This window comes from Hylobates moloch, unplaced genomic scaffold, assembly GCF_009828535.3.
Source record: "Hylobates moloch isolate HMO894 unplaced genomic scaffold, HMol_V3 SCAFFOLD_5, whole genome shotgun sequence".
Taxonomy (NCBI): Eukaryota; Metazoa; Chordata; class Mammalia; order Primates; family Hylobatidae; genus Hylobates; species Hylobates moloch.
Window position 1 is genome coordinate 132,329,482 of NW_026652280.1, and position 10,315 is coordinate 132,339,796.

The following is a 10,315-nucleotide window of genomic DNA, read 5'->3' on the forward strand; positions in this document are numbered from 1 at the left end:
GGCCTCAGGTCAACAGTGGATAAACATCTGCTGTGGGATTATGCAGGTCTCACTCCGTGTTGAAGGTATGGTGGGACAACTGTGTGAAGCCTCAGGTGGAAATCAGCCTGATCCACCCTTTATAACCTTGAAAGCGCCTGGATTCTCAGACTTTTCAACAAGAGAGAGAATCCTTGGAGGAAAATACTGAGCTTCCTGCTTATTCAGCAGATGAGTGCTTAGGCAATTACTTGGAAAAAATAAAATGATATGAGCGTATTTTCACTTTGAGATTATGAGGCTAGTTATACTAACTCAACAATTCATTCACTCAGGAAATGTTCAAGATACAGTTCTATCTATCTACACCTATCTGTCTACCTCTATCTATGTATCTCTATCTATCCATCCATCCATCTGTCCATCCATCTATCCCTCTATCTATCCCTCCATCTATCTATCTATCTATCTATCTATCTATCTATCTATCTATCTATCTATCTATTATCTATCTATCTATCTATCTATCTATCTATCTATCTATCTATCTATTTTCCTACCTACTGTTTGCCTACTTACTAAGAAAAATTTAACAATGAACTATAAGTACTGGCATTACAGGCAATTTTCACATGATTATAAGAACAGATGCTCAATAAATATCTGTTGAATGAATAAGTGAATGACATTTCTTCTGTGTGCTTTATGTTTGATTCTAAACTCCATGAAAACAGAGACTATGTCTATTTTTGTTTGATATTGCATTCCTAGAGGCTACATATAATAGGATCTCAAAAATATTTATTGTTCGAATGAAGAATACTTTTGAAATTTTTTAACAGTAAACGTATTACTTTTAAGATCAGAAAAAAATACTATTATACAGCCATCCCTTGGTATCTGTGGCGGCTTGGTTCCAGGACCCCCTGCAGAAATAAAAAATCCAAGGATGTTCCTTACATAAAATGATGTTTTATTTGCATGTGACCTACACACATTCTCCCATATACTTTAAATGATTTCTGGATTATTTGTAGGGCCTAATACAATGCCTACACATCACTTTACTCTCATGGTTTCAACACAGTGCTCAGCATGCTACAGATTCAAGTTTAGCCTTTTGGAACTTTCTGGACATTTTTTTTCAGAATATTTTTAATCCTCGGTTGGTTGAATCCGTGGATGTGGAAACCACCAATATGAAAGGCTGTACTGCACTATAGTATATCATATAGTACACCATACAAAAAAATTATAAGAATAACTAAAAATGTTTATAAATTGAGGATTGGTATTTCCAAAAGATAAATACATCACCCTGACCATCTCCTTAGTACTGAACTATTCCATTAAGAAACCAGGAGGACTGTCAGGGAGCAGAGTATTCTACCAGAACACATAAGCCATTCATAATTGGAGCTCCTCCAGCATTTTCCCCATCCCTATTATCACTTTTCTCTATCTTTTTTTCTGTCTGGAGAAAATAATATTTGAATTTTTTAAATATAAAATAAAAAGTTTCTTCTAGACTGCACATGAAGAAAAATCCCAGTCCTCTGTGAGCATTCTCTTCTTTAGCTATTCACATAAAGACAAGACCTCTCAAGCCTCTGACCTTTATCCAAAGCCCAGTGTGAGTTGAAAAAGAGACATTATACTTTTTTGCACTCTAAATTCAGATAAGTTTGAACTATCTGCTTCATTTTAGTTCAGTTTAAAAGGAGGCTTCAGATGTTTGTATTACAAAAGATTTTAGGAGAAAAAACCCAAGTCCTCCATGTTTAGACGTAAGGAGATCCTATCACACTTTAGATCCTTTACCATTTTAGAGTTTCTCAAATGTGAAGTCTTCCTCTCTCCACATCATTCCAGATAACACACCTTCTTGTTCAGGTAAATCTAGAAATGAGTCATTTAACATTATTTCTCTTCTTGATCATTATGAAGTGACTTCAAACAGATTAGTGTTGAAAGAATGCTGCCTCAGGATTAAGCAACAGTACATGCCTGACTTAATCAAATAGAGCCACCCACTGATAACCTCTGCCTCAGATTTAGAATCCCTTTCACCTGTCCCCTAGATGCTTTGATTATTTTTTAAATAATTCTGAAAATTTGCCTAATACTTTACTGGTAATAGTGGTAGGTGTGGAGGATGGGAAGGCTGGCAGGGAAAGTGAGCTGCTAAAATGTCCCTATGCAAAGTCCAGATCCTCTTCCATTCACAGGCTAGGAAGAATGTGATCAACAGCCTAAAATTCTCGGAAGGGGAGGGAAATTGATTGATCTTGTCTGGTAATTATGTTCCTTCCCACTCCTATGTTATACAATGAAGTGGAAAACAGTGCTGATTATCAAGGGAAGAATATATACAGCTGTGCTAGGTTCAAGAGTTTCCTATCACAACATAAGCTTGGTAAATATATGTGTGTGTGGGGGGGTGTCTATCTATTTGTCTATTGTTGATCTTCCTATCTACTGTCTGCCTACATACTTATCAAACTGTAGCAATGAACTCTAAGTTTTACCTATATAATATATGCATATATATCACCTAGTCACTGAGACAGGCTTGAGGAGAGCTTGTCTATTTCCTCAATGGCAACAGGACTAATATAAAAGCTCCCAGTTGCTGCCAGCCAGTTCTTAAGGTCCTTAAGAGGGTCTCTTCTGAAAGGCAGGATTTGGCTCACACAACAGATGTCATTTGAATAGGGTGACCAAATCAAGGTGCTTAAAATACACAGAATATGAAATAAGAACTCACGTTTAACTTTTGGCTGCATTTCTAGGTATTCAAATGAGAAATGAAATTAGATATTAATGTCTGGACTCCTGGTCCCTGCAGGTGGGAATGGGAGAGTGAAGTTTGCCTGAAGCAATAGATTTGGAGGCTAAGGAGGTCCAAAGCCTAAGTCTTGGTTGAGGCAGCCTTGAGAAGCAACGTGTAGTTAGTATAAGCTGCAATGCTTTAGGCTGCAAGTGACAGCCCGGTGCAAAGTGATAGACGAGTGGTTAAGTCTATGGATTTTGAGCCAGCTCTAGATTCAACCCTAGCTTTATCACTTAACTAGCTGTGTGACCTGGGCAAAAATTTAAGCTCCTTGTATCTTAAGTTTCTTATGTGCAAAATGAGGAAAATAGTGAACTTGACAGGTTTGTTATAAGCTGTAAATACATGAATTTATTTAAGGTACTAGAAGAGTGCCCAAAACTTAGCTCAATGTATGTTAACAAGTAATAGAATTCTCTACTCAAACTGACTCGAACACTTAGAAAATGTATTACATATTTCTCTTAACAGGAAGCCCAGAGGCAGATTGGGCACCACAGTTGATTGGCTGAGCAGGATGACATTGTCGCCATCTCTCCATTCTGCCATCCTAAATGGGGGCTTCGTTTTCAGGCTGGTAGCAAGATGGCTACAGAAGCTCCTAACATCACATTATGAGATAGGATGTGTTTCCTTCTGTGGCTTTCTTTTAAAAGAAAAGCGTAAATCTGGCACAGTATCTCATGCCTGTAATCCCAGCACTTTGGGAGGCTGAGGCAAGAGGATCACTTGAGCCCAGTAGTTTGAGACCAGCCTGGGCAACACAGGGAGTCCTCATCTCTACAAAAAAAATTAAAAATTAGCCAGGCATGGTAATGCATACCTGTGGCCCCAGCTACTTGGGAGGCTGAGGCTGGAGGGTCACTTGAGCCTGGGAGGTCGAGGCTGCAGTGAACCATGATGGCACCACTGTACTCCAGCCTGGGTTTCCTCCTTAGACTTCTAAATCCTCATTGGCCAGAATTGGTCTTTTGGCAAAGGGAGTGAATGAGTTTCCCTTAGACTGATCAATTTCCCCTCTGAAGCTGAGGGTGGGATCAGCTTCCTCTCACTGCTTGGAAATAAGCGAATGTCTGAATAGTGTTGCAGTTCTAACAGGAACCATCCTGCAAGGGGTGGGAAAATGGTAGAGAATGAATACTGAGTAGCCAACCAATAATGACCACTACAACTATTGTGGACAAAGACCAAGAACAGGCTGAGAGAGGACGGCACAAGACAGTACAAGAGGCAGAGCCTGGAGAGACCCACTGAGGTAATTTCCTGTTTAAAGAGCCTGTCCATGGCCAGCATGCCTGTAATTCCAGCATTTTGGGGAGCCAAGATGGGAGAATCCCTTGAGCCCAGGAGTTTGAGGCTGCACTGAGCTATGATGGCACCACTGCATTCCAGCCTGGGCAACAGAGGGAGACCCTGTCTCAAAAACAAAAACGATAATGAGCCTGGACAAGCCCGCTGATGGGGAGAGAGTTGTGGAAGACAGCAAATATCACCCTAGTCCCTCATTAATTCTTCTTTTGTGGTTGGAAAGGAATAGGATTATGCTAAATTCACTTGGTGGAAAACTTTAACCCACTAGGATTATGAACAAGATGGAAAGATGTCAAGAGCTGTGAAGTGTCTGAGATTTTACCCTACTTGCAATCTAACAAGTTAGCTTGTCATAGTTTCACAGGTACTAGCAGAAGACCTGAGACTTCTGGGTCAGAGTTAAAGGCCTTATTACCCACAGCAATAACAGTAGCCAAAGTATGAGGATTTGTGCTGGTTGCCCAAGCCCCGATTCTCACAGGGTGATGCAAAAAGAGTCAGGTGTTATGTGATGGATTATATCACAGAGGAGAAACCCTAAGCTCCAAGAATCCAGATATTTTACAATGGGGGTCGGGCTCAGTGGCTCATGCCTATAATGCCAGCACTTTGGGAGGTCGAGGCAGGTGGATCCCTTGAGGCCAGGAGTTCAAGACCAGTCTGGGCAACATGGCAAAACCCTGTCTCTGCTAAAATACAAAAATTAGCTGGTCGTAGTGGCAGGTGCCTGTAATCCCAGCTACTCAGGAGGTTGAGGCATGAGAATCACTTGAACCCGGGAGTCAGAGGTTACAGTGAGCCAAGATCGTGCCACTGCACTCCAGCCTGGGCAACAGAGCGATATCCTGCCTCAAAAACAAACAGACAAACCAACAAATATTTTACAATGGAATGTAAGCCTGTCTACTCTTTCCCAGAAGCAGACATTATCCTTACTACACTAGACTAGATAATAAGTTTGTCTATCTATACTCCCTGGGTTCTGTCAAAATTTCCCATGAATATGCCACTCCGTTGGCCACTCTGATTAATCTGAATAGAGGCTAAGAGCAAATCCGTTTGTCTCATATAGCATTTAATTAAGCTATTATCAAGAGGACTCAAATCAGCAGAATGAGGCCAACCTACAGGATTGACCTTCACCATGCTGCCCAGGGTGCCAGACCGAGGCAGCTGGACAAATCCTACGAATCATCAGGGTCCACTTTAGAGAGTCACGTGGCTTTCTCCATAAGTTTTTGTACTGGTCTTTCCACTTGGCCTAAGACATTAATCCAGGAGCATCAATATATATCAGTGATTGCATAGGCTCTGTCTTGGCCCTCAAAATGGAAATCCAGGGCAATTATATTCATAACAACCCTGGACACTTGAGGCCAACCGGAATGCCTTCCAGGAATGAGGCAGTAGTGTTGATCATCTAAACTAAAGTCAGGTACTAATTTATGCCATGTTTTTAAACTGACTCCTGACATAGGGATAATTATATACTGGGGACACATACATAACAAGGGATACAGTTATCTCTCTGGGAATCTCTCCCACGTAGCCAAAAGTAGCCCCTTTTTGGGAGAGATATCTGTAGTTCAGTGGGCTATGTCATCTACTGGTGGTGCTTCTTTAAACATCTGAAGATTTCTTATGACCATTGCTAAGTCGTTAAGTCAATGTATTTTCAGAAGGCAGAGAGGTTAATGCCTGAGTTCTATATAAAAAGTACGGTCCCAAGGGTATACATCATGTCCATGGAAAAAAAAAGTGTTGTTTATAATTGTTGGGGGTCCCTAGTGGAACCTACATCATGTAGGTGGAGAGGCTGACATGCCTCCGACATGACTTTTTGGCCAGTTGGTAAACTTTAAAATTCCCAGTTTAGTTTAAATGAATGAGTTTAGTCTTTGTTTTTAGAAAGACTGCCTGAGGGCAGCCGGTCCAACCTGACCTGTTTTTCCATACCACCACCTGGGTGGCATTTTTCCACCAGAGAAAATGACTGAGTGACAGTTATGAGAAGGGGCTAGGAAAGACATCTGGAGGTGTTAGCAGGTGTTCTTGTGAGAGGTGTGGGAGCTGGGGCCATCCACTGTTGTTTCTGATAGACTTCTCAGTAAGTTTAAAGGAAGTGGCAGTCAAATCATGGTCAGAACCATCTGGCAGAGGATTGCAGACCCAGCAGGCAGTTCCATTTAAGGCCCTTCCGACAGTTTGGAAAAGCCTTGTCAGAGTTTTCCTTCATGAGGAAGGCTCCAGAGGTGGTTCTGGAAAACAAACATCATCCGAATCCCCCTCTATTTTGTGTCTCTCGGGGTCTGAGGCACTCCCATCTCAGGTGCTGTTGTTTGTTTTGTCCTGCTTCAACATTCTAGTAGGTGCAATTCACCTTTTCTTAATTGTCGCCTAATCACACCCAGACCTTTGTTCAGAAAGTTGGACATTTTTATAAAAGTTATAGAGACCCATTATAGCCCCCACATTGGCCTGTGTGAGCCACTCACTGTAGGGGGATTTGGTGGGCATGTGCTCAACCAAGTGGCAATTATCATTGTAATCCAAGTCAATCCAAATAGAGCATACAAACGACTGAACCAATCAGCTGAACTCTCCTGGCCATCAGGCTGGCATGGGGTTGCTATTAGGGAAAAGAAAGATGCATCATGGCCAGGAATGGTCAGGAAGAAATTTCACATTTTCAGAATAAGTCTACATAGCCTTCCACTCCTTTTGTCCTGGTTATTATCCAAAAAGCCGCCAAGAGAAGATGATCTCTCTCTGGGGACAGCTGCATTCACTAACCAAACTGCCTTACTAAAGTGGACCAAGAGAAGGTGAGGGAAGTAGAGTCAGAAATCTTTTTGATTCCTCAATTTTTGAAGAGGCCATTCCATTGCTAAACAATACCAAATACCTGTGGATGGTAAGGGGCTTGGAAGGTCCACTGAATATCTGTACTGTCAGTAGCAGAGGCCAGGGTAGAGAGCGAGGGAGGGACCAGAGGGCAAAAGGGGAAAAAGCCTCTCCAGCAGTGAGGCTTTTCATTTACTTTCAGTTTTAGACAACGTGGTGGCTGCTCACGGCTCAACCAAATGAAGTCACAATATTTTTGGCCAGTCCAGTGCCTTCTATTGGGCAGCAAGGTCCTCATGTCTAACACCTTCTATTTCAGCCTGGGGACCTTTTGACTCAGAGTCATAGCCACACTGTTATCTGCCTGGGCGTCACCAGGTTTATGTCACTTTGCACTCTTAAGCTCGACTCACACAATGAGCCTGCAACTCTTCAATTCCAACTCACAACTGGCAAAAAATAGAGAACCATTTCATGCCTACCTGATCATAAAATTTGGTCAACATTGTTCACTACTGATTACCAGAGGCTCCCCACAAAAACTTTTTTTTTTTTTTTTGAGACGGAGTTTTATTGGCCTGTGAGGCCCTCATCATTCCTCTTTTACTTATCAATCTATATCCCATCATAGTCACTAAGACTGTCAAGAACTGTGAACATTTTGCTGTACTTACAATCTAAGTTATCCTGCCACAGTTTCATGGATGCTGACAGAAGACACAAGACTCCTGGATCACAGACAAAAAACGTTATTGCTCACAGCAGTAGCAGTAGTTAGATACTGGCATTTGTACCAGTTTCCTAAGCCCTAATTGGCACAGATCAATGCAAGCAGAGCCAGATGACACCTGCACGTGTAGTGGATTGTGTTGCAAGAGAGAAACCCTGAGCTTAGGAAACCAAAAACCTTTTATAATGGACAGCAAGTAAACACGCACCTTTGTTCCAGGGGAAGATACTCTATCTTCCAAAGTAGTTTGCTATACAAATATCCTTAAAAAGATAGTTCATAACAAAAGTGTCAGTCATGGTGCTTGTAAGATGTGCAGAAACATACGAGACCCAAGGAGATTCGTCTTTTGATAATGAATTTTAGCAACTACTTCTCTGAGTCACACCATTCCTCATAAGTCTCTTGTGAATCACAGTCTACTTTCCATTCTTGTTCTTCACAGATGGGAGATGCAATATTGGTAGAGGAAATAAAGCCAGCAATAGGGATAATTGATAGGGACTTTAACAGAGAGAGGCAACAGGTATTAGAAGATTTATTAGTTAGAAGGTTTTTTTGGTTGCAAATGGCAGAAATCTACTATGGTTAATGTAAGTAACAATAAAATTTATTACAGAACTACGGAATAGCACAGAGAAATAAAGAAAAAGTTGGACAATTCAGTCTTTAAGAGAACAAGAACCACAGCAGATCCAGGAATCTAGATTTAGAAACTAAAAAACAGTCTCTGGGTGATGCTGTTAAGATGATCCTAATGTCATTTATTCTTGTGTCACACTGCTCAAGATTCAAATTCTCATAGGACAGCATCTGATTGGCCACACTTGGGCCACATGCCCATGTTTTGGGCAGGAGAGGATAGGGATGGTAACTGCCAGTTGGAACAAAAGTGCTTTCAGGGAGAGTGACAGATTTTCAGAGAAAAATTGAGATATTTTCCTACATATGAGATTCGTTTTTTGTTTTCTCCACATAATGGGGAATACTGTTGCTAGCAGTTCTGGGATCACATCTTACATCTTCATTACCAGTGACAGATGAGAAAGAATCAAAGAGAATGCCTCTGAAAGGCCAGGCTAGGTCACACGCTCTGTGTGTGGGGGTTAGGGGTTGGAGCAAGATACTAGAATTTGTTCCTATTTCAGAACCATAAGGTAAAATAAGGAAGGATCATATAATAGCCATTAATAATAATAATGGCTATTATTTTTTAAATAATATTTATAATTATTTAAAAAATAATAGCTATTAATGGCTCTAAAGAATGCCATTAATGGCTGTTATTAAAAAGTCAAGCCAGGCACGATGGCTCACGCCTGTAATCCCAGCACTTTCGGAGGCCAAGGCGAGTGGATCACCTGAGGTTGGGAGTTCAAGACCAGTATGACCAACATGGAGAAACCCCGTCTCTACTAAAAATACAAAATTAGCTGGGTGTGGTGGTGCGTGCCTGTAATCCCAGCTACTAGGGAGGCTGAGGCAGGAGAATCACTTGAACCTGGGAGGCAGAGGTTGCAGTGAGCCAAGATAGCACCATTGCACTGTAGCCTGGGCAACGGAAGCAAAACTCCATCTCAAAAAAAAAAAAAAAAAAAGTTAGGAAGTAACAGATGCTGGCAAGGTTGCAGAGAAAAAGGAATGCCCACATACACTGCTGGTAGGAATATAAATTACTATAGCCATTGTCAAAAGCAGTTTGGTGATTTCTCAAAGAATTTAAAACAGAACTAGCATTTGACCCAGCAATCCCGTTATTAGATATATACTCAAACATGTTAAGACATTCTTGCTTTCCTATAAAGAAATAGCTGAGACTGGGTAATTTATAAAGAAAAGAGGATTAATTGACTCACTGCTCTGAAGGCTTTACAGGAAGCATGATGCTGGCATCTTCCCAGCCTCTGGTGAGGCCTTGGGAACTTTCAATCATGGTGGAAGGTGAAGTGGGAGCAGCCACTTCACATAGAAAAAGCAGGAGCAAGAGAAAAAGAGCAGGAGGTGGAAGGTACCACACACTTTTAAATGACCACATTTTGTGAGAACTCAACTATCACGAAGACAGCACCAAGCCATGAGGGACCTGCCCCTGTGACCTGAACATCTCTCAACCAGCCCTACCTCCAGCATTGGGGATTACAATTCAACATGAGATTTGGGTGGGGGCAAATATCCAAACTATATCATCAAAGAAATGTAGATCTTTCTGCCATAAAGACACATGCACATGTATGTTCATCACAGCACTATTTACAGTAGCAAAGACATGAAATTAACCTAAATTCTCATCAACAGTAGACTGGATAAAAAAACCTGTGGTCCATATACAGTACTCCATGGAGTACTATGCAGGCATGAAAAGAATGAGATGATGTCCTTTGCAGCAATATGGATGGAGCTGGAGGCTATTATCCTAAGTGAACTAATGCAGGAACAGAAAACCAAATATCACATTTTCTTACAAGAGGAAGCTAAACACTGACTACACATGAACTGAAGGAAGTGAACAATAGACTCCAGGGCCTACTTGAAGGTGGAACATGGGAGGAGGGTGAGGATCAAAAACCTCCTATCAGGTATTATGCTTATTACTTGGATGATGAAATAATCTGTACACT